This window comes from Microcaecilia unicolor, chromosome 4 (genome assembly GCF_901765095.1).
Source record: "Microcaecilia unicolor chromosome 4, aMicUni1.1, whole genome shotgun sequence".
Taxonomy (NCBI): Eukaryota; Metazoa; Chordata; class Amphibia; order Gymnophiona; family Siphonopidae; genus Microcaecilia; species Microcaecilia unicolor.
In genome coordinates, this window is record NC_044034.1 from 206,536,025 (window position 1) to 206,558,344 (window position 22,320).

The 22,320-nt window shown below is 46.4% G+C and overlaps 1 protein-coding gene across 2 annotated transcripts in view; it reads right to left on the reverse strand.

Annotated features, from left to right (window-relative positions):
• CPSF7 (cleavage and polyadenylation specific factor 7) overlaps positions 1-22,320 on the reverse strand; it is a 132,834-nt gene that overhangs the window by 62,062 nt on the left and 48,452 nt on the right. The gene's annotated exons all lie outside the window — the stretch shown is intronic.

Below are 22,320 nucleotides of genomic sequence, written 5' to 3' on the forward strand. Positions count from 1 at the left end.
GGCTTGCTGAACATTGGCTTTTTCTGAATTCCTCCAAATGTGAGGCCATAAATTTCCCTTGCCCGAGGTCAGATGGCCCTTCTTCCCTTATTTTTTTTTTATTTGGTAGCTTGTGATCTTTAAAAAATATTTTAGGTTGCTTATTTTATTTTGATGTATGGTTGATGCTTTTGCTATCAATTTGTAAACTGCATTGGACCCTTATCTGGGGGATATATTGGTTAATAAGAATCCTGTTGCTACTGATATTGACATTTTGTTGCCTTTTTGTTGCATTCTAGGAGTCATCTTTGGATTAAAAGCTTTCATTTCATTAGTTCAGCATGCTTTGCTTTACATTGAATTTGTTCTGAAAGAGCCTTCATTGACTCAGCCAGTCTTAAAACATTACTTCTTACACTAGTTATTTCTTACATGGATTACTATAGTGTGCTCTATAGTGAACTGAAACTCGTACTTTGCAGGGTACAACTGGTACAGTCTACAACAGTTAAACTCATCCATAAAAACTATTCGTTATAACCAGTCACTGCTACTATTTCAAGAACACTGTATTGATTACATTCAGGATAAACTATAAGATTCTGATCTTAGTATGCCAGGCACTTTTTTTTTTTGTATTACTGATAACCCATTATACTTAGCAGATCTGTTGTATTTTTACTCCCCTTCTCATTCCCTGAGATCTTCTCAAGTGGTTTGGCTTTCACTGTCTCCCTCCATTAAGTTTACGACTAGATATATCAAGAGACGCAGAGATTTTCTTTTTTAACACCCAAGTCCACAAGTCTGAACACCCTATTTCTTGAACTTCGTATTGAATCATTAAAGGTAAAATTCAAAAAGATGCTCAAAACATGGCTATTCAAATCAAGTGTTTGAACTATCCGTCTACTGACATCACCCATTTAGGTGGGGCACCACTGCCTTTCCTCTAATTATCCCAACCTATACAGCATCCCTCTATTGTCCCATCTGTGAACGTCCTCTCCTTATTTTGCATCTTCTCAATTATAAGCACATTAGTATTGCCATACTGGGAAAGACCAAAGGTCCATCGAGCCCAGCATCCTGTTTCCAACAGTGGCCAATACAGGTCACAAATACCCGGCAAGATCCCAAAAATGTACAAAACATTTTATACTGCTTATCACAGAAATAGTGGATTTTCCCCAAGTCCATTTAATAATGGTCTATGGACTTTTCCATAGCTAACCGCCTTTACCACATTCTCTGGCAACGAATTCCAGAGTTTAATTACATGTTGAGTGAAGAAAAATTTTCTCCAATTCGTTTTAAATTTACTACATTGTAGCTTCATCGCATGCCTCCTAGTCCTAGTATTTTTGGAAAGCTTGAACAGACGCTTCACAGCTACCCGTTCCACTCCACTCATTATTTTATAGACCTCTATCATATCTCCCCTCAGCCGCCTTTTCTCCAAGCTGAAGAGCCCTAGCCACTTTAGCCTTTCCTCATAGGGAAGTCGTCCCATCCCCTTTATCATTTTCGTCACCCTTCTCTGCACCGTTTCTAATTCCACTATATCTTTTTTGAGATGTGGCGACCAGAATTGAACACAATATTCGAGGTGCGGTCACATCATGGAGCAATACAACGGCATTATAACATCCTCATTTTTGTTTTCCATTCCTTTCCTAATAATACCTAATATTCTATTTGGTTTCTTAGCCGCAGCAGCACACTGAGCAGAAGGTTTCAACGTATCATCAATGACGACACCTAGATCCCTTTCTTGGGTTGTGACTCCTAACCTGTCTTGTTCCCTACCTTTTCCTAGGCCTCTCTCACCTTTATCCCTCTCATAACTGTAGTATTGTAAACCACTCAGATACGCTACTGGCATTTTAGCGATATATTAAGAAATTATAATAACGGCAGGAGGCGTTGACCCGATTGTGATTCAAGCTCGGCCTGTGGGAACTGCCCTTCTTGGGTATTAAGAAGTAGATGGAGTAGCACCCTCAGGCTTCTTCCTGATGGGACACTGTTCAAACTGGGAGTTGTGGAGCCAAGTGCTGGAGAGTAGACTCAACCACCTCTCTTACCTGTGGAACTGCAAAGTGATGATATAAAAGTGTCAGAAATAGGTTCTGCGTATTCTAGGACATACCCTGGTTCACCACCTCCAAAACTCCCTGGTTGGAAGTGATGCTGGTCCTCTTGTGAGAGAAGAGATAGATCTTGTTGCCCAACTGAATCACTAAGGAATTCAGTTGATCTTCACTGGAACTCTCTACCAGAAGCTGCAGAGGGTGAGGGGTCAGTCTCCCTTGCCCTCCAAAAGGGAACTCTCTTTCGTGTCTTGGATGCAATCACAAAAACCTGAAGGGTGCCGCTCAAAGTGGAAGCATCCACCATCCTTTGTCCTGAGCCTGGCCCCCATGGTCAGCCTTCTGGAAGATACTGCAGCTTTGTCTTGCCCAGGTTCTTCACCAGCTTTTCTAAATCCTCACTGAAGAACAGGCGACCTCTAAAAGGCAGCTTGCTGAGTTGCGCTATGGAGGCAAAGTCATAGCCACTGGTGAACTACTACCTCCGAAGCCACTGAGAGGGAGGAGATGTGGATGAGGCCATACAGGGTGCCTGTCAGAAAAGACACCACTGACTCCAAGAACATAGCTTCCAGGGGCTCTAGGAACTGTTTAACCCAATGCAGGAGGGCATGTGTTATGTGGCCTCCACATACAGTGGCCCTGGACTTCCAGCACTAATGAGATTAAGGCCTGCTTCAGTAGCTTTTTTACGTTCCTGTAATGGGACTCCTTCAGCGCTGAATTCCCTTCGACTAGGATTGTCATCTTTTTGATCACCAGTAAATCCATCTTTGGGGGTAGGGAGGCTGCAACATCCTATCCAATTCTTTTTGAGGCAAACAGTAGAGTCTGCCCAAAAGCCTGATACTCTGGAACATATCGTCCATTACTTCCCACTTGAAGAGAGTCCTGTGAAGAGAATAGAACTTTGTGGGGCCTGCGAAAACCCTTCAGAACAGGGTAACCATCTGAGGGGGCCTCCAGGAAGGGTGCTGGGATGCAGAGGACCTCAGTCATGGAATCAATGAGCTGCCTGTGCTCTTCCTTCTTAAACAACCGCGCCCCTCTTGACCCTATGCTGTCATTAAAAAAAAAATATCTGAATCACTTTATCCTTATATCCAGCCTATGATCGCTGCAAGCTTAGAATAAGGCTACCTCCCACCTTCCTGGAGGCAAGCCACTATTTGACCAAAGGTCAAGCATCAATCAAAACCAACTCAAGCCTGTAGCAAATACCGTCCAATTGCCAATCTTTTTTTTTTTGTTTTGTTACATTTGTACCCCGCACTTTCCCACTCATGGCAGGCTCAATGCAGCTTACATGGAACAATGGAGGCTTAAGTGACTTGCCCAGAGTCACAAGGAGCTGCCTGTGCCGGGAATCGAACTCAGTTCCTCAGGACCAAAGTCCACCACCCTAACCACTAGGCGCAGAACCCACTATCCATTCCCAACTTCTCAAGTTCCTTGACAAAACATTAGCTCGCCACCCCAAACAGGTTTTTGTCTTCATCACAGCACTGAAACATCCCTCCTTGGCTTTACTACATACATACGTTACCATTTAGATCAGACCACCTTGGTTTTTCTGCTCTCTCTTGATTTATCTGCAGCATTCAATCTCATCAATCACACTATTCTTCTCAATAACTTCATCAGTTAGGATGATACTGCTCTTCAATGGTTTACCTCCTACCTGTCCAACTGTTTGTACACAGTACAAACTATCAGCGCTACATGAAACGTTTCCTCACTTCTATTCGGGGTTCCACAGGGGTCAGTTTTAGCCCCTCCTCTCTTCAACTTCTTTCATTTCATTTATTAATATTTATATACAGCCCTTATCCACAGCGGTACACAGATAAACATACATAAGAAAACATCACAAAAAAAAACCTCAATACTTCAAAATAGACATGCTTGCACTATGCTGTGTCTTTCAGCTATCAAAAAGTTATTGTTTAACCTGCAACAGCAGATGCTGTTTCAGTAGTTTCTTAAACAATCCTTAATTCTTTTGAATCCTAAGGGTTCCAGGAGGTTTATTCTACGCTGTCGGGCCTGCTATAGAAAAAGCTCTTCTCCTTGTATCGTCCAAATAAAAAACTGGAAAATGGGGGATCTCCAGCAGGCAAGTATTTTCTGACCGGTGTTCGCTTTGGACAGTACACATGAATACAATCCAATAGGTATTGGGAGGAGTCATGATGCACACAATAATGAACCATCATCAACAGCTTGAATGCTATTCTATCCTGCATGGATAACCAATTCAGTTTCTGAAAGCATGGGGGTAATATGATCATATTTCAACATTCCAGGCAGTCCAATATAACAAATACTACTGTAATCCAAACCTGATAGAATCAAATAGAATCAAACATTGTAGCACCTGCTGAAAATCACTCAGTGGAATGAGCTATAATTTACTAAGTAAATGCAATAATAATAAAAAAAAAAGTTCTTCACCACAGAACAAATCTGTGATGAGAACGACATCACAGTATCAAATATTAACATCTCAGACGGAAAAGACACTGTAGAGTCAGTTGTCACCAACAAAATATCTGTTTTAGACATATTTCTCCTCAGCCTATGGAGCTATACTAAGTCCTGTTTTACATTTTCATGTACCTGCCATATTTTTTGATGGATATGCATCTGGCCTTTTCTTAAGGCCATCAATCTCGACATCAGATGTAAATAATCAACTCTAGCCAACACTTCCTTAGTGGTGGGTGTTGCTACTTTTTTCCAGGCATTTGCCAATGCCATCTTTGCTGCCACCCAGAATTGTATTGCCAACTTATGACTATATTTCTTGCTTTTCCGGAGCCTTGAATGTAATAAGCATATTTCTGTTTGACGTGGGTATTCCACCTGCACTACTTTCCTCACCAGTTCAGTTATCTGGGTCCAGTACGCTTGTACTTTTGGGCACTCCCACCATATATGTAAGAAGGTTCCACATCCTCCACATTCCCTCTAACATAAGCATAAGTACATAAGCACTGCCACGCTGGGAAAAGACCAAAGGTCCATCAAGCCCAGCACTCCGTCTCCGACAGCAGCCAATCCAGGCCCCAAGAACCTGGCAAAAACCCAAAATTTAATAACGATCAATGGACTTTTCCTTCAGGAATCTGTCTAGACCCCCTTTAAACTCAGCAAGGCCAGCTGCCGTCACTACCTTCTCCGGCAATGAGTTCCAGAGTCTAACCACGCGTTGAGTAAAGAAAAACTCTCTCCAATTTGTTTTAAACCTACCACATTCTAATTTCATCTTGTGTCCCCTAGTTCTATTATTGTTAGAAAGCATAAACAAATGCTTCACATCTGTCCGCTTTACCCCACTCATTATTTTGTAGACCTCTATCATATCACCCCTCAGCCGCCTTTTCTCCAGGCTAAAGAGTCCTAGCCTTCTTAACCTCTCCTCATAAGGTAGTCGTCCCATCCCTTTTATAATTTTCGTCGCCCTTCTCTGCATCTTCTCCAATTCCTTTATACCTTTTTTGAGATGAGGCGACCAGAACTGAACACAATACTCCAGGTGCGGTCGCACCATGGAGCGATATAACGGCATTATAACATCCTCATGCTTGTTTTCCATCCCTTTTCTAATAATACTCAACGTTCTGTTCGCCTTCTTAGCCGCCGCAGCACACTGAGCGGAAGATTTCAACGTCCTATCCATGATGACTCCCAGATCCCTTTCTCGGTCCGTAACTCCTAAAGCGGAACCTTGCATGACATAGCCGTAATTCGGGTTTCTCCTTCCCACGTGCATCACTTTGCACTTGTCAACGTTGAACTTCATCTGCCATTTGGACGCCCAATCCCCCAGTCTCACGAGGTCCTCTTGTAATCTTTCACACTCCTCCCGTGACGAGACGACCCTGGATAACTTTGTGTCATCTGTGAATTTAATTACCTCACTATTTACTCCCATCTCAAGGTCATTTATAAATATGTTAAAAAGCAGCGGTCCCAGCACAGACCCTTGAGGGACCCCACTAACTACCCTTCTCCATCGAGAATAATGACCATTCAACCCTACTCTCTGCTTCCTATCTTTTAACCAGCTCTTAATCCATAATAATACACTGCCTCCATGACTCTCCAGTTTCCTTTGGAGTCTTTCATGAGGCACTTTGTCAAACGCCTTCTGAAAATCTAGATATACAATATCCACTGGCTCCCCTTTGTCCTCATGTTTGTTCACCCCCTTGAAAAAATGCAGTAGATTTGTGAGGCAAGACTTCCCTTCACTAAATCCGTGCTGACTTTGTCTCAGTAGCCCATGCTTTTGTATGTGCTCTGTAATTTTATTCTTAATAATAGCCTCCACCATTTTCCCCGGCACTGACGTCAGACTCACCGGTCTATAATTTCCCGGATCTCCTCTGGAACCCTTTTTAAAAATCGGCATTACATTGGCCACCCTCCAATCTTCCGGTACGACACCTGATTTTAGGGATAAATTGCATATTACTAACAGTAGCTCCACAAGTTCATTTTTCAGCTCTATTAATACTCTGGGATGAATACCATCCGGTCCCGGCGAATTACTACTTTTTAGTTTGCAGAACTGCCCCATTACATCCTCCAAGTTTAAAGAGAAATCATTTAGTCTTTCTGACTCGTCCGCTTCAAATACCTTTTCTGGCACCGGTATCCCTCCCAAATCTTCCTTGGTGAAGACCAAATCAAAGAATTCATTTAATTTCTCCGCTACAGCTTTGTCTTCCCTGATCGCCCCTTTAACACCACCGTCGTCCAGCGGCCCTACTGATTCTTTAGCCGGTTTTCTGCGGGGACCTGGGGGTAAATTTTATGTAGCCTCTCGGGTGCGTAATACCACCAATATAGTATTTTATATCCATTTTCGATTGAGGCTTGGGCGATGGAGGGTTTTAGCAGATATCTATAACTACCCGCCCACCATTCCGGGGAGAATCTAGTCTGTAGTGCCTTCTCCCATCTCTCAGTATAAAAATCCTGCGGCGTTGAGAGGAGCAGCAAGGCTTTATAAAGCTGAGTAACACTGCCTCTTCTTCCTCCCCCCTCAGCGCCCTTTCGAGCCACGTTTCTGCAAGTTCTAACTCTTCCCTTGCCCTTCTCAGAATATAATTCCTCAGACAGTGGTAGAACACTAAGTCTCTATTTTCCAATCCATATTCTTCTTGTAACTCTCCAAAATCCCTTATCTCCCCCTTAGCCCACATCTGATCTAGTTTATATAATCCTTTAAACGCCCATTGTTGGTAAGTTTTTTCTGTCTCTCCTAGCGGGAAATCCGGCGCTCCTCTAATCGCCATTTGGAGGAAATATTTCCTTTCTGGGAAAACCTTTTTTTGTATTTGCAACCATGTATGAAGCAAGTGTCCTATCCCTGTGGGTATCCGATGTATTGTGTCTAGTATTTCTCTCTCTGATTTCCACAGAATATCCCCCAAGAAATGTGTTCCCATCCACGCCCTTTCCCAGTTTAACCATTTCTTAGTAATCATTGGATCCCAATCTGCCATTATTCATAGCTGAGCTGCCTGGTAGTATAGATCAAAATTGGGAACTCCCATCCCTCCCTTAGCTGGTGTTTGGAACATCATTGTCCTGCGCACCCTAGGTGGCCGTTTGTTCCAAATGTATGCAAATAGTTTTCTGTTCAATTGCAGGAAGAAGGTTCGAGGGATTGGTACTGGCAGTGCCATAAACAGATATAGGAGTTTGGGCAATAACATCATTTTTATAGCGTGTATTCTTCCAATCCATGATACTGTTAGACCCTCCCACCTAACCAATTCCATAAATAGCTTTTTTACTTTCTGAGGGTAATTTGCTTGGTATAGCTGTTCTAATTTAGGGGTAATCGTCACTCCCAAATATCTGATCCCTTTAGATGCCCATTTAAAGGGGAACTCCCTCTGTAGCCGCAGAATTTCTTGCGGGGGCACTGTAAGATTGAGCATTTCTGATTTAGAGGCATTGATTTTAAAGCCCGATTTTGAACCATACTGTGTTAATAGTTGCATTACACAGGGTAGCGATTGTTGGGGTTGTGCCAGGGTCAACAGAATGTCATCAGCAAACAGCATGATCTTATGCTCCCTCATGCCCCTGACTACACCCCTTATATCCCCTTGTTCTCTAATACGTTTAGCTAATGGTTCAATTGTTAATGCAAATAATAGGGGTGACATCGCACAACCTTGTCTGGTTCCCCAACCTAGCTTCAGCGGCCCAGAGTGAGCCCCATTCACCTTCAGTATCGCCATTGGATTAGTATACAACAATTGAAGCCATCCAGGCCTATCAATACCTCAAAAAGGAAGGACCATTCCACTCAGTCAAATGCCTTTTCGGCATCGACCGAAAACAATAGTACTGAGGAAGATGGGTCCTCTCCAGAGTATTGAGTCACATGTACCAGACTTCTGACATTGTTGAAGGTCTGTCTGCCTGCAGTAAATCCAGCCTGGTCCTCATACACCAGGCGAGGCAGAAGCCCCTGGATCCTACGTGCCAAAATTTTTGTAAAGATTTTATAATCTATATTCAAAAGCAAAATTGGTCTATATGACCCGCAATGTGAGGCATCTTTACCCGGTTTCAGAATAAGTATTATTTCCGCCACTCTCCAGGAATATGGCAGCTCTTGCTGAGTCTCAAAGGAATTTACGGCCTTTAACAATATCAGGGCTAGCCACTTATTATATAATTTGTAGAAACGCGCAGGGAACACATCTAGTCCTGGTGCTTTATTATTAGGGAGGTCTTCTATTGTTTCTGTGATCGCTTCTAAAGTTATAGCTTGAGTTAGCACCTCCAATTCTTCCCCTGTGAGTTTTGGCAATGCTGTCCCCTGCACATAGTTTTCTACGTCCTGCTGAGATGCGGTCTGCTCTGATATAACTGCTCATAAAAGTCACTAAAGATTTCCTGGATTTTTTCTGTTTGTGTAAAACGATTTCCTGCCTGGTTGACAATACTGGTAATCCAGTTGTGCTGTGCTTATTTCTTAAGCTTATATGCTAAGAGCCTACTTGTCCTATTCCCAAATTCATAGTACTCCTGTTGTGCTTGTTGAAGTTGTATAGTAATATCTGCCAGTTGCGTTTCATTCAGTTGTAGTCTAGCCTATTGTAGTTCTTGTCTCACATTGCTATTCGTTGGATCTATTTTGTGCTTTCTCTCTAATCTGTCTAGCGTTTTTCGGAGTGCAGACTCTGGCTCTATTTTTTTTCTTACGTAGGTGGGCTTGTAATGCTATTAATTGTCCTCTCACAACCACCTTTAATCCTTCCCAGAGACTAGTGGGTCTGACCTCCTCTGTGTCATTGATTTTTATGCAATCTATTATATACTGCTCTATCTGCGTTACATTTTGGGGACCTAGCAGCATGGCTTCATTTAATCTCCAACATCTACGGGTTTTTTTTTCCTCAGACCACTTCAGAGTCATGGTCATCAGCGAGTGATCTGACCAGCTACATGGCAGTATGGCCACCGTTTTCAAATTTCCTCTAACTTCTCCATCGCCCAGCCTTGAATATGAGTTATATTTTGGCGCATAAAATGTGTAATCTTTTACAGTTTCATGTTGCACCCGACAGAGGTCTATCATTCCCCATCTCGCCATCCATGCCTTTAATGCCATCCTATCTCCTTTAGCATAGCCCACCTCCCCACCAGAATTGTCTACTCGAGGGTCTACGGTTAAGTTGAGGACTCCCCCCACTATTAGTTGGCCTTTTGCGTGTTTTTGAATTATCTTTTCCAGTTCCCCCCAAAATACCCTTTGTCCTTCGTTTGGGGCATAGATGCACACCATAGTATAATATTTATTCTGCAGTGAAGCTACTAGCAATATATATCTAACTGCTGCATCTTTCACCGTGTGATGTATCATCCAGGGAAAGTTACCTGAGAGGGCTATAAGTACTCCTCTCTTTTTTTTGCCATCTGTACTGGAGGCACAGTGGATCAGTGGGTATCATCTATGCCTCACCAAGTGCTCATGATTTCGTTTCAGATGTGTCTCCTGGAGGAATACGACATCCACCTTTAGACGTAGCATTTCCCCAAATATCTGTTTTCGTTTCTGTGGGGTATTAAGGCCTCTTACATTTACAGTTATATATTTGCATTCTATCTATTCAATTTATATTTACTCCTCTCTCTCTTCGTCTCCATCTACTGAGAATATCCCTTATCCCCCCCCCCCATCTATCCGCCCCTGTACCCTACTAACCATCATATGTCTTGCTTGATACTCCAGCCACAGCTGAGCCATGGGGCACTCCAGAAGTCACTTTCTGCACTTTAGATAATTCACTTCCTACCTGCAGCGGGATACTCCTATCAGACAAGACTCAAACCAAGACAGTACAGATCCCACAATGCCACAGGCTGCCAAACGCTTCAGCAGTATTGGATGGTTGAGGGTATCAACTGCGGCGGACAAATCAAGTAAGACCATAGTATAGCTTACATGTTTATCCAATCCCTTATGTACCTCGCCCAATGTACTGTGTGCACTGCAAAATCCATACTGAAATGGATCAAGACATGTTCCTTCAGTTGCTCTGTAGTCTTAGCTAGCATAAGTAATGAAGCAACTGGACAAAAATTGCTAACCCCAGTAACCCCTAAGATAGGGTTGTTATGAGATACAACAGTCGAGACTTGGTACATACCCTATATGCCCAAGCCCATGTGTAATCCTTAGGACAGCATGATTTCACCAAGGCAACATCAGATGTTTCAAGCCAAGATTCAGTTACAGCAAGCACATCAAGTTTATTTTGGCTCAAAAGATCAAAAATTATCATAGTCTTATTTCGTACAGACCTTGCATTTACCAACCCCTGACTCAACAAAATGGAGTAAAATGTTATCAGCCTGACAAGAAGCAGTACAAAAATTAAGTTATCCCAACTTCTTTCAGCCTGCAGAGGTCGACAATTTGGTATACCCCCATATTGTCCATTACCCAAAACAGCTGAATTGATCTTCCAACCAGAAACGGCTCTAAATCTTTTCGAACTTATCTCAATTTACATCTTCCCAATTGCAAAGGTCTTAAGTACAAAACATATTACGCATCCAACTTTTCCGTCATAGGCAGCCAACTCTGGAATGCCTTACCTAGATCCATTCGAATAGTCAATGACCTTCTGCCCTTACGGAAGCTGTTAAAAACCTACCTCTTCAAGCAAGCCTACACAAATGATCTGATTTAATCTATACGTTACCCGGATTAGACTATGATGACAGAACCTTGAATATGCTCCCCTATTTAATCCTTTCCAAGCACATCCTTCTTCCAACCCCTCCCTACACATTCTCCCATACTAAACAACTTGATAATCCCATTACACACCTGCCTCCCACTCCCCTACTTCTACCATCTTCCTCCCTTGCCCTTCTCACCTACCCACTTCCAAATGACCACCTCTTCATTCATTATATTACAACTGTATCCATTCTATTTATTTATTTTATTGCATTTGTACCCCACATTTTCCCACCTTTTTGCAGGCTCAATGTGGCTTACAGAGTAAGGTTATGATAAAGTCAATACATGATTTAAATACAGTTGATCATAAGCCGAGGTAAAAGAGGATTTAGAAGGACGGGAGTTGGGTAGGTTGTGTGATAAGTGTTTTAGATGTGCTTGAGTGGTTTAAGGGATGATTTGTATCATTGAGGGTGACTTTTGTAAGCTTTGTCAAAGAGGTATGTTTTCAGAGCTTTGCGGAACCTGGTTAGATTGTTCATGGTTTTCAGGGTCTTGGGTAGCGCATTCCAAAACTGTGTGCTTTTGTATGCAAAGGTCGTAGCATAAGCCTGTTTGTATTTCACTCCTTTACAGCTGGGAAAATTCAGATTGAGGAATTTGCGGGCCCATCTTTTGGCGTTTCTTGGCGGTAGGTCCACTAGGTTTAGCATATAGAGTGGGGCATCTGCGTGAATGATTTTGTGCACGGTTGTGCAGATCTTGAACTGAATTTGTTCCTTGAGCGGAAGCCAGTGGAGTTTCTCTGTTAGGGGCTTCGCACTTTCATATTTAGGTTTTCCAAAGATGAGTCTGGCTGCGTGTTCTCGGTTGTTTGGAGTTTTTTAATGGTCTGTTCTTTACAGCCTGCGTACAGAGCGTTACAGTAGTCCAAGTGGCTTTGTAAACTTGTTGTACTATGTAAGCTGCATTGAACCTGCTAGCGAGTGGGAAAGTGCGGGGTATAAGTGTTACAAATAAATAAATAATACACATACTGCAGAACTTACTAACAGATCAGGAATAAACTCCCATGTCCCAACATGCCCAAAGGAGCAATAGAGGCCTCTGGCATAATCCCTCCTGGTCTTCACCCCGCGCGCCTGTCACTGGGGGCGGTGCCAGCTGTGGAACGGCAGGGGAGCTAGCAATAATGCAGAGAAAGCAGGAAACAGCTTCAAAATGGCTCAGCTCAGCAGAAACCAGCCTCAAACTGCTCCAGCACAGCGCTGGAAGAAGCCAACATCTTACTCCCTCTAGAGTGATCCTCCTGGTCTTCACCCCGTGCTCCTGATGACCTTACTGGGGGTGGGGCCAGCTGTGGAACTGCAGAAGAGCCAGCGAAAATGTAGAGAAAGCAGGAAACAGCCCCTCCTACAATCTTTGGACTTCACTCCCTATGTCTATGATGATAATATACAGATCTTTTGCACTCTTGATCCAACTGACTACTACTACTACTATTTAACATTTCTAGAGCGCTACAAAACTGACCCTATACATATACTCAACGAGTAGTTAAACTATGGAATTCGCTGCCCGAAAAGGTGGTTAAGGCGGTTAACTTAGCGGACTTCAAAAAGGGTTGGCTTCCTGGAGGAAAAAGCCATAGAATATTATTGGATAGACGAGGGAATAATACAGTATTTCTAGGATGGGCGGGACAAATTGCTTGTTCTTTTGGTCGCGGTCGTTGACAGGGTGCTGGGCTCGATGGACCCTTGGTCTGTCCCAGCATGGCAATGCTTATGTACTAGACTGATTAATGTAACTGACTGACTCATTGAGCATAAACTCATGCTAAATCCTAACAAATCTAAAATCCTTCTTTTTATCAATCTACCTGCTTTGACATTGGCACTACCTATTCAACTTTTGTTCCATTCCAGTTCCTCCTTGTTCAAAATGCCAAAATACTGGGGGTTATCATCGTCTCAGCACTTTCTTTTGTCCCACAGATATCCACTGTGGTTAAATGTTCATTTTTCAAACTACGCACCATTCGTTCTATTAAAACACTCTTACATCGCCCAGCAATCAATATTCTCATACATTCCCTGGTAATTAGTCAGCTTGACTATTGTAATGCATTATATCAAGGACTTTGTGTTAAGGATCTCCAACGATTTCAATTAGTGCAAAATACAGCGAATAGACTAAACACAGGCCATAATAAATTTGATCATGTCACTCGGTTAATAAAAGCAGTTCACTGACTTCCACTGACCCACCATATAACCTTCAAATTACTATTACTCATTTGTAAAATTCATACCTGGCGAACCACTCTATTTCGTTTTCTAACCTCTTACTGTCCCTCCCGTACACTCAGATTCGCCCACCAGAATCAACTTGCAGTCCCATCCTTTTGAGAAATCAGATCTGATACTACATGACACTCTACTTTTTTCTGTTCAAGGTCCTGAACTTTGGAATAAACTGCTGGCTCATTCTCCCTACCTAAGTTTAAAACCGACCTAAAAACCTTTCTATTCACAAATGCATACAGTTGAATCTTCTCCCATCTTCTCCACATTGCTGAAGCGGCAGCATCCTGGACATCACAATTCTCTCCTCCTTTTTGTGCCCCCCCACCCTCAAGCTTTCCCTATCACCATTGTAGTTCCTTCCCTTTTCTCTCACAGTCAGTAGTTATTAAACGCCTCTCATTTAAACTGCTCAGATATTATTTGATGGGCAGGGTAAACTTGATAAATATGGGAGACAGGACCTCCAGAGATGGGGAGCCTATCTTGTGTTGAGAGTCCTCTTTGTCCCACTGCTTGGGGTCCCAGGGTACCCCAAAATGGAATTGGTCCAATGCATGCCAAAATCTCCAGTCTTGCGCTGCTGTTGTTTTGTGAAGATCCCAGGGGCCTCTTGCTGCGGGTGGGCTGCACGGCCAGAGGGTAAATTCCTCTGCAGTGGGAAGCCTTCTCACCAGGGACTGTCAATCCCTCTCCACAATTAATTGGAGCCAATTGGCCTCCTAGCCTCCTCTGCTGGGGCAGCCCCGGATCCCAGCTGTGGATCTGCGAGCACCACTAAGGTTTTATTCTCCACTGGGCACAGTAAAGCTGGCTCCCTCAGATTTTCCAAACACTAATGGGATAGTGGTAAAATGGCTGCTGTTCCTGCTAAAGTGTACACTCATCTGCAACATGACTGAGTCTGAGAGACCATTAGGACCACTGTGCTCTCTTTGGAGCTGGCCCAGGAAGCATCCCATCATACTCTAGGCAGCGGTGCTGAACATCTGGCTCCCTGAAGTTCCACATTATCAGCCACCGGACATGGCCTCACCAATGGCTCAATGCCAGTCCCCCCCCCACCTTCTGCACCCAGATTCTGAACCAATGTTTCCCAAAGGCTTCCGAGCTTGCCTGCTGAGCTCCTCTGGTGCTCCCCAGAGCTCACACAAGGTTCACTTTCACTTTGCCTTGCATTGTTCACTCTCCCCTATTTATTTTTGTTAGTGAAGAACTTCATTCCCCTTTAAGCCAAGAAGAAAAAAGTTAACTGGCTAATTTTTATACTTTTTTGTTTTTCCTGGGGGGGGGGGGGGGGGGGTGTCAAAGTTATTCCAAGCTCATCTGGGGTAAGAATCGTGACCTCAACCCAAGGAGCAAACCAGCCCAAAGATTTGACCTCAGAGACACAGGCAGTGGGCTGTATCCTGGATAGCCAGGCCTAATCATAGTAGCATAGTAGATGACGGCAGAAAAAGACCTACACGGTCCATCCAGTCTGCCCAACAAGATAACTCATATTTGCTGCTTTTTGTGTATACCCTACTTTGATTTGTACCTGTGCTCTTCAGGGCACAGACCGTATAAGTCTGCCCCGCACTATCCCCGCCTCCCAACCACCAGTCCCGCTTCCCACCACCAGCTCTGGCACAGACCGTATAAGTCTGCCCAGTCCTATCCCCGCCTCCCAACCACCAGCCCCGCCTCCCGATCTTGACTAAGCTCCTGAGGATCCATTCCTTCGGCACAGGATTCCTTTATGCTTATCCCACGCATGTTTGAATTCCGTTACCGTTTTCATTTTCACCACCTCCCACGGGAGGGCATTCCAAGCATCCACTACTCTCTCCGTGAAAAAATACTTCCTGACATTTTTCTTGAGTCTGAACAACCAACCTAAACCATTTGCTGGAGAATGCAAAACCCTAGAGAATTCTAGGCTATTACCACTCCTTATACAAGAGATGTCATTGGAATAGTTCAGTATTTCTACTTTCATCTGCTGGTAGAGAGACAAAACCCATTAGTCTGGACTGGTCTAGAAAATGAGAAAAAGTATATTTTATTCAAGAAGGGGGAAGGGGATGGGATTTGATATATCATCTTTCTGTGGTTACAATCAGAGTGAATATTATATACGGGTAATTATTTTGTACCTGGGGCAAGGTAAAATTATGTATAATCATACCTGATAATTTTCTTTCCATTAATCATAGCTTATCAATCCATAGACTGGTGGGTTGTGTCCATCTACCAGCAGGTGGAGATAGAGAGCAAACTTTTGCCTCCCTATATGTGGTCATGTGCTGCCGGAAACTCCTCAGTATGTCGATATCAAAGCTCCATCCGCAGGACTCAGCACTTAGAGAATTACCCCCACGAAGGGACACTCTGCCCAGCTCACCACCGCCGAAACGGGGGAGGGGAATTAACCCAGCTCATCCCCACACAAGTGGGGGAGGGGAATCCGTCCAGCTCATCCCCGCGGAGCGGGGGAGGGACACCACACCCGCCGATGCGGGGGGATCTGGCTTATCCTGCAACCGCAACCGCGGGAGGAGCTGACTGACCCTAACACCGCCGAAGCGGGAGGGGTACAAAACTGCCCTACAGCCGCACGAAGCGGGAGGGAGTGCCGGCAGAATTTTAAGTCTCAATCCAGCCCCGTAAAACGGAGGGGAGAGGAATGCAGCAGCTCACTGTAACACAAACTCGTCTTAACTCTTGAAGAATCCAAGTGAAAAAACTTGAACACGAAGTCTTTCTGAAGTAACTGAAGACTGAACTTGAACCTGAAATGCAACCAGAATAAAAACAGTACAGATATCTGGGAGGGGCTATGGATTGATCAGCTATGATTAATGGAAAGAAAATTATCAGGTATGATTATACATAATTTTACCTTCCATATCATCAAGCTGATCAATCCATAGACTGGTGGGATGTACCGAAGCAGTACTCACCCAGGGCGGGACATAGAAATCCCTGACCGCAACACTGAAGCTCCAAACCGGGCCTCCGCCCGAGCAGCCACAGTCAAGCGGTAATGCTTGGAGAATGTATGGGCCGAAGCCCAAGTTGCCGCCTTGCATATCTCTTCCAAGGAGACGGAACCGGCCTCTGCCATCGAGGCCGCCTGAGCTCTTGTGGAGTGAGCCTTCAGCTGGATAGGCGGCACCTTCCCCGCGGCCACATAAGCCGCTGCAATGGCTTCCTTGACCCATCTTGCCACTGTAGGCTTAGCAGCCTGCAGACCCCTACGAGGACCTGCATACAGGACAAACAGATGATCCGATTTCCGGAAATCATTGGTCACTTCCAAGTATCTGATGATGACTCGTCTCACATCCAGATATTTAAGAGCAGAGTACTCCTCTGGGTAGTCCTCCCTACGAAAGGAAGGGAGACAGAGCTGCTGATTCACATGGAAGCGAGAAACAATCTTGGGCAGAAAGGAAGGCACTGTGCGAATAGTCACTCCTGCCTCAGTGAACTGCAGAAAAGGCTCTCGACATGAGAGCGCCTGGAGCTCGGAAACTCTTCTGGCTGAAGTGATAGCCACCAAAAAGACTGCTTTCAACGTCAGGTCTTTCAGAGATGCCCTTGACAGAGGGTTCAAACGGCGGCTTCTGCAATGCTCTTAGCACCAGGTTGAGATTCCACGCAGGCACCACTGAGTGCAGAGGAGGGCGCAGGTGATTAACTCCCTTGAGAAAGCGCACCACATCTGGCTGCGAAGCCAGGGAAGCACCCTTCAGGCGGCCCCTGAAGCAAGCCAGAGCCGCTACCTGGACTTTAAGGGAACTGAGCGACAGGCCTTTGTCCAGACCTTCTTGCAGGAACGCCAACACTGAAGAAATTGGAGCAGTGAAAGGAGAAAGTGAGCCTGCTTCACACCACGCTGCAAAGATACGCCAAACCCTGGCGTAAGCAGTAGAAGTAGAGCGCTTCCTCGCTCTCAGCATAGTGGCGATGACCTTGTCTGAGAAGCCCTTCTTCCTCAGACGCTGCCGCTCAATAGCCAGGCCGTAAGACCAAAGGGGGAGGGATCCTCCATCACCACGGGACCCTGATGTAACAGGCCCTGCTCCACTGGCAGCCGCAGAGGATCGTCGACTGAGAGCCTGATCAAGTCCGCATACCAGGGACGTCTGGGCCAATCCGGACCCACCAGGATTACCCTGCCGGGATGCTTTGCCACCCGGTCTAGCACCCTGCCCAACATGGGCCAGGGCGGGAACACATAGAGAAGCTCTTGTGTCGGCCACTGTTGGAGAAGAGCATCTACTCCCAGGGATCGAGGGTCCCGTCCTCTGCTGAAAAAGCGCGGCACTTGGCAATTGGCCGATGACGCCATCAGATCTAGGCTCGGCTGGCCCCAGCGCTTCGTGATGTCCAAGAACGCCTGAGCAGATAGCTGCCACTCTCCGGGCTCCAAGGTATGGCGACTGAGAAAGTCCGCCTTGACATTCATGACTCCGGCAATGTGGGCCGCTGACAGCTGTTCCAGGTTCGCTTCTGCCCACTGGCATAGACTCATAGCCTCCTTGGCTAGAGGGGCGCTCTTGGTACCTCCCTGGCGGTTGACATAGGCCACAGCCGTGGCATTGTCTGACAGGACCCGTACAGGCTTCAACACCAGTACCGGGATGAACTCCAAAAGCGCCAACCGAATGGCTCTGAGTTCCAGGAGGTTGATAGACCACTTTGCCTCTGCAGGAGACCAGAGCCCCTGCGCTGTCCTTCCCAAACAGTGGGCTCCCCAGCCCGACAAAGAGGCGTCCGTCGTGACGACAATCCACTCTGGGGTCACCAGAGGCATTCCCGCAGACAACTTGTCTGTCTGCATCCACCAGCTCAGCGCCTTGCGCACTGCTGGATCCAAGGGAAGGCGCACAGCATAATCCTCCGACATCGGAGTCCAGCGCTGCAGCAGAGAGTGTTGAAGTGGTCTCATATGAGCCCTGGCCCAGGGCACTACTTCCATCGTGGCCGTCATAGAGCCCAACAGCTGCACATAGTCCCAAGCCCGAAGGGGAGAGGCTACTAGGAACTGGTCCACCTGAGCCTGAAGTTTGACAATCCGATTGTCTGGCAGGAACACTCTGCCCACTTGGGTGTCGAATCGAACTCCCAGGTACTCCAGGGACTGAGTCGGGCGCAGCTGGCTCTTCTCCCAGTTGATGATCCATCCCAGGGAGCTCAAAAGAGCAACTACCCGGTCCACAGCTTTGCCGCACTCTGCATAAGAGGGGGCTCGGATCAACCAGTCGTCCAGATAAGGATGGACTTGTACTCCTTCCTTTCGCAGGAAGGCCGCTATGACCACCATTACTTTGGAAAAGGTCCGCGGAGCAGTAGCCAACCCGAAAGGGAGGGCTCTGAACTGGAAGTGTCGGCCCAGGACTGCAAAACGCAGAAAGCGTTGATGAGGAGGCCAGATGGGAATATGCAAGTATGCTTCCTTGATGTCCAAGGATGCCAGGTACTCCCCTGCCTTCACTGCCGCTATAACAGAGCGGAGAGTCTCCATGCGAAAGTGCCGCACTTTCAAGGCCCGATTGACCCCTTTGAGGTCGAGGATAGGCCGGACAGAACCTCCTTTCTTTGGTACCACAAAGTAAATGGAGTAACGCCCCTTGCCAAGCTGACTTTCTGGCACCGGAACGACCGCACCCAGGCGGATCAGATTGTCCAAAGTCTGCTGCACTGCCACAGCTTTGACCGGAGACTTGCAGGGAGAGAGTACAAACCCGTCTCTTAAGGGTCGGCAGAACTCTAGCTTGTAGCCGTCTCTGATGACTTCCAGCACCCAAGCGTCTGAAGTTATTGTGGTCCACTCGCCCAGAAACGAGGACAGCCGTCCTCCAATCTGCACTGGGGCGTGGACCAAGACCCCGTCATTGGGTACGAGACCCTGGGGGAGGACCGGAGGGAGCACCTCCGGGACGGCGGTCTCTGCGAAAGGAATGCTGCTTGGGGGAGAAATTCCTCTTAAAGGAAGAGGGGGCAGAAGAACCCGACCTGCCCGGGCGGTACCGACGGGCTTCCTGAAACCGTCCTCTGGAGGTACCGGGACGAGCACTAGCCCGAGCCCTGACCTCTGGTAACTTCTTGCCCTTAGACGTGCCGAGATCGGTCACGATTTTGTCCAGCTCGAACCCAAAGAGCAGCTTGCCTTTAAAAGGCAATCTAGCCAGGCGGGATTTAGAGGCGTGGTCAGCAGACCAATGTTTCAGCCAAAGCCACCGCCGCGCAGAGACTGTCTGAGCCATGCCTTTAGCTGAGGCTCTCAAGACATCATACAGCAAGTCTGCCAAATAGGCTAAGCCCGATTCCAGGGCCGGCCAATCAGCCCTCAAGGAATGATCCGAGGGGGAAGCCCGCTGCACCATAGTCAGGCACGCCCTGGCCACATAGGAGCCGCAAACTGAGGCCTGCAAACTTAAAGCAGCCGCCTCAAAGGACGACCTTAAGGCCGCCTCCAATCTTCTGTCTTGGGCGTCCTTTAGGGCCGTGCCACCTTCCACCGGCAACGCCGTTTTCTTAGTCACCGCAGTGATTAAAGAATCCACGGTAGGCCACAGATAGGCCTCACGCTCACTCACAGCCAAAGGATAGAGGCGGGACATAGCCCTAGCCACTTTAAGGCTCGCTTCTGGGGCATCCCATTGAGCCGAAATTAAGGTGTGCATGGCATCATGCACGTGGAAGGTTCTAGGCGGGCGCTTCGTCCCCAGCATAATGGCAGAGCCAACAGGGGCTGAGGGAGAGACGTCCTCCGGAGAGGAAATCTTCAAAGTGTCCATGGCCTGTAACAACAGGTTGGGCAAATCCTCTGGGCTAAAAAGCCGCGCTGCAGAGGGGTCATCCGCTCCAACCGAGCGGGGATCCGTCTCCTCCAAGGAATCCGCAAAGGACCGTTGGGAGACCTCAGACATGCTGCCCTCATCTACATCGGAGGAGACAAATTCCTCCAAGGCCTGGGAATCAACCCGAGGGCGTTTGCCTCTGGGAACCTCAACCTCTTTACCAGACGAGGGAGCAGGGGCAGCGTTGTGCATGAGGAAGGCCTGATGCAGCAGCAAAACAAACTCGGGGGAGAAACCCCCCAGACTGTGCACTTCCGCAGCCTGGGCAACAGCCCTAGACGCACTCTCAACCGGCGCTCGAAATAGCGGGGGAGAGACATGCTGCGCATCCAAAATGGCGTCCGGCGCGAAACTCCGCGAAGGAGCCGCACGGGAAGAACGGCTCTTAACATTAGCCGGTTTTGTGCCGTCGCCCAAATTAAGGGCGTTCATGGCATTAATGTCTCCAACCTCAAGGGCGGCCCCCGAAGAAGCCGTCCGAGCCGCGTGGCCGGCCAAGATGGCGGAGGCGAGGAGCGGGGGATGGGCGTTTATGGCGGGAAAAACCGCCATGCCGGAGGAAGGACCGGGACATTCATCGGTCACTAAACTGTCACCCATCAAGGGCGAATCAGGCTGTAAAACCCCCGCATCCCCTCTAGAAGCGCTCCAGTGATCCGGGGAGCGACCCTTTGCGCCCTCGCCCTCCGACGCCATATGCCACGAGGAGAAGAATCGGGGAACCCCCTGCCCGCTATAAAAAGGTAAAATTACCTGCTTGCCGCTCCGAGCTGTAACGAACTGGTGTCCCAGTGAGTAGCTGCAATGAACGTTTAAATAAACGTCAAAATAAACGCCTTTAAAGACGTTTAAAATTTTTTTTTTTTTTTTTTTTTTTAAACGGAGCCAGCGGGAGGGGGGAGAAAAGGAGGGACCTGGCACCACCAGGTTTGCACTTGCTCAAAAGAGCCCTCAACCCCAGGCCTCAACAAAACCTAAGGATTAGGCTTGGAGGCCTAGCCAGAGCTGCTGCTGTGTGTGACCACCACCTGCTGAGATAGAGAACATACTGGGGAGTTTCCGGCAGCACATGACCACATATAGGGAGGCAAAAGTTTGCTCTCTATCTCCACCTGCTGGTAGATGGACACAACCCACCAGTCTATGGATTGATCAGCTTGATGATATGGAATGGAGTGTTAAGTGATTTGCCCAGAGTCACAATGAGCGGCAGTGGGAATCAAACCCAGTTTACCAGGATCAAAGCCTGCTGCACTAACCACTAGACTATTTCTCTACTCCTCTGAAGGTATTAACGTTTCCAATTCTACAACCTCTCACTTACTTACATAGCCTAGTTTTCACTTGTTCCATTTTTATTAAAACAGGAGTATCTTAAAATAAAAATCTGGCGCCTAATATTAAAACTGAAAATTGGATAGCTAAAATAGTCCTGAATTTTGTAAAGTTAAACTATGTTCCCTGCAAAGGTTGTCAGTGAGTGGCAGGGTTACTGTAGCAAAACTGTCAAAGTGAAGCACTCGCAAATCAGATCTAATAGATCATTTTTCTATCAGAGACCATATCTAGCTCTGGTCTGCAAGAAAGTATCATTCTAGTACCATCTACATTTTAAATGCATATAAAAAACTAAAATTAAAAGATTTTCTGCATAAACATTATCATTTAGAACCTATGACTGAAATTCAGAGCAAGTTCAGTGTTGCCTTTACGAGGTTCCTTGTCTTACTCTCTTTGTGCACATTTAGTTTATGATGAGGCATTTCTTAGAATTACTGTAGAAACATTCTTTGGGGGAGGTGTCAGCAGCTACTGGGAAATTTCCTGCAGGGGCATTATTTAATGGAAGGACTACTGCA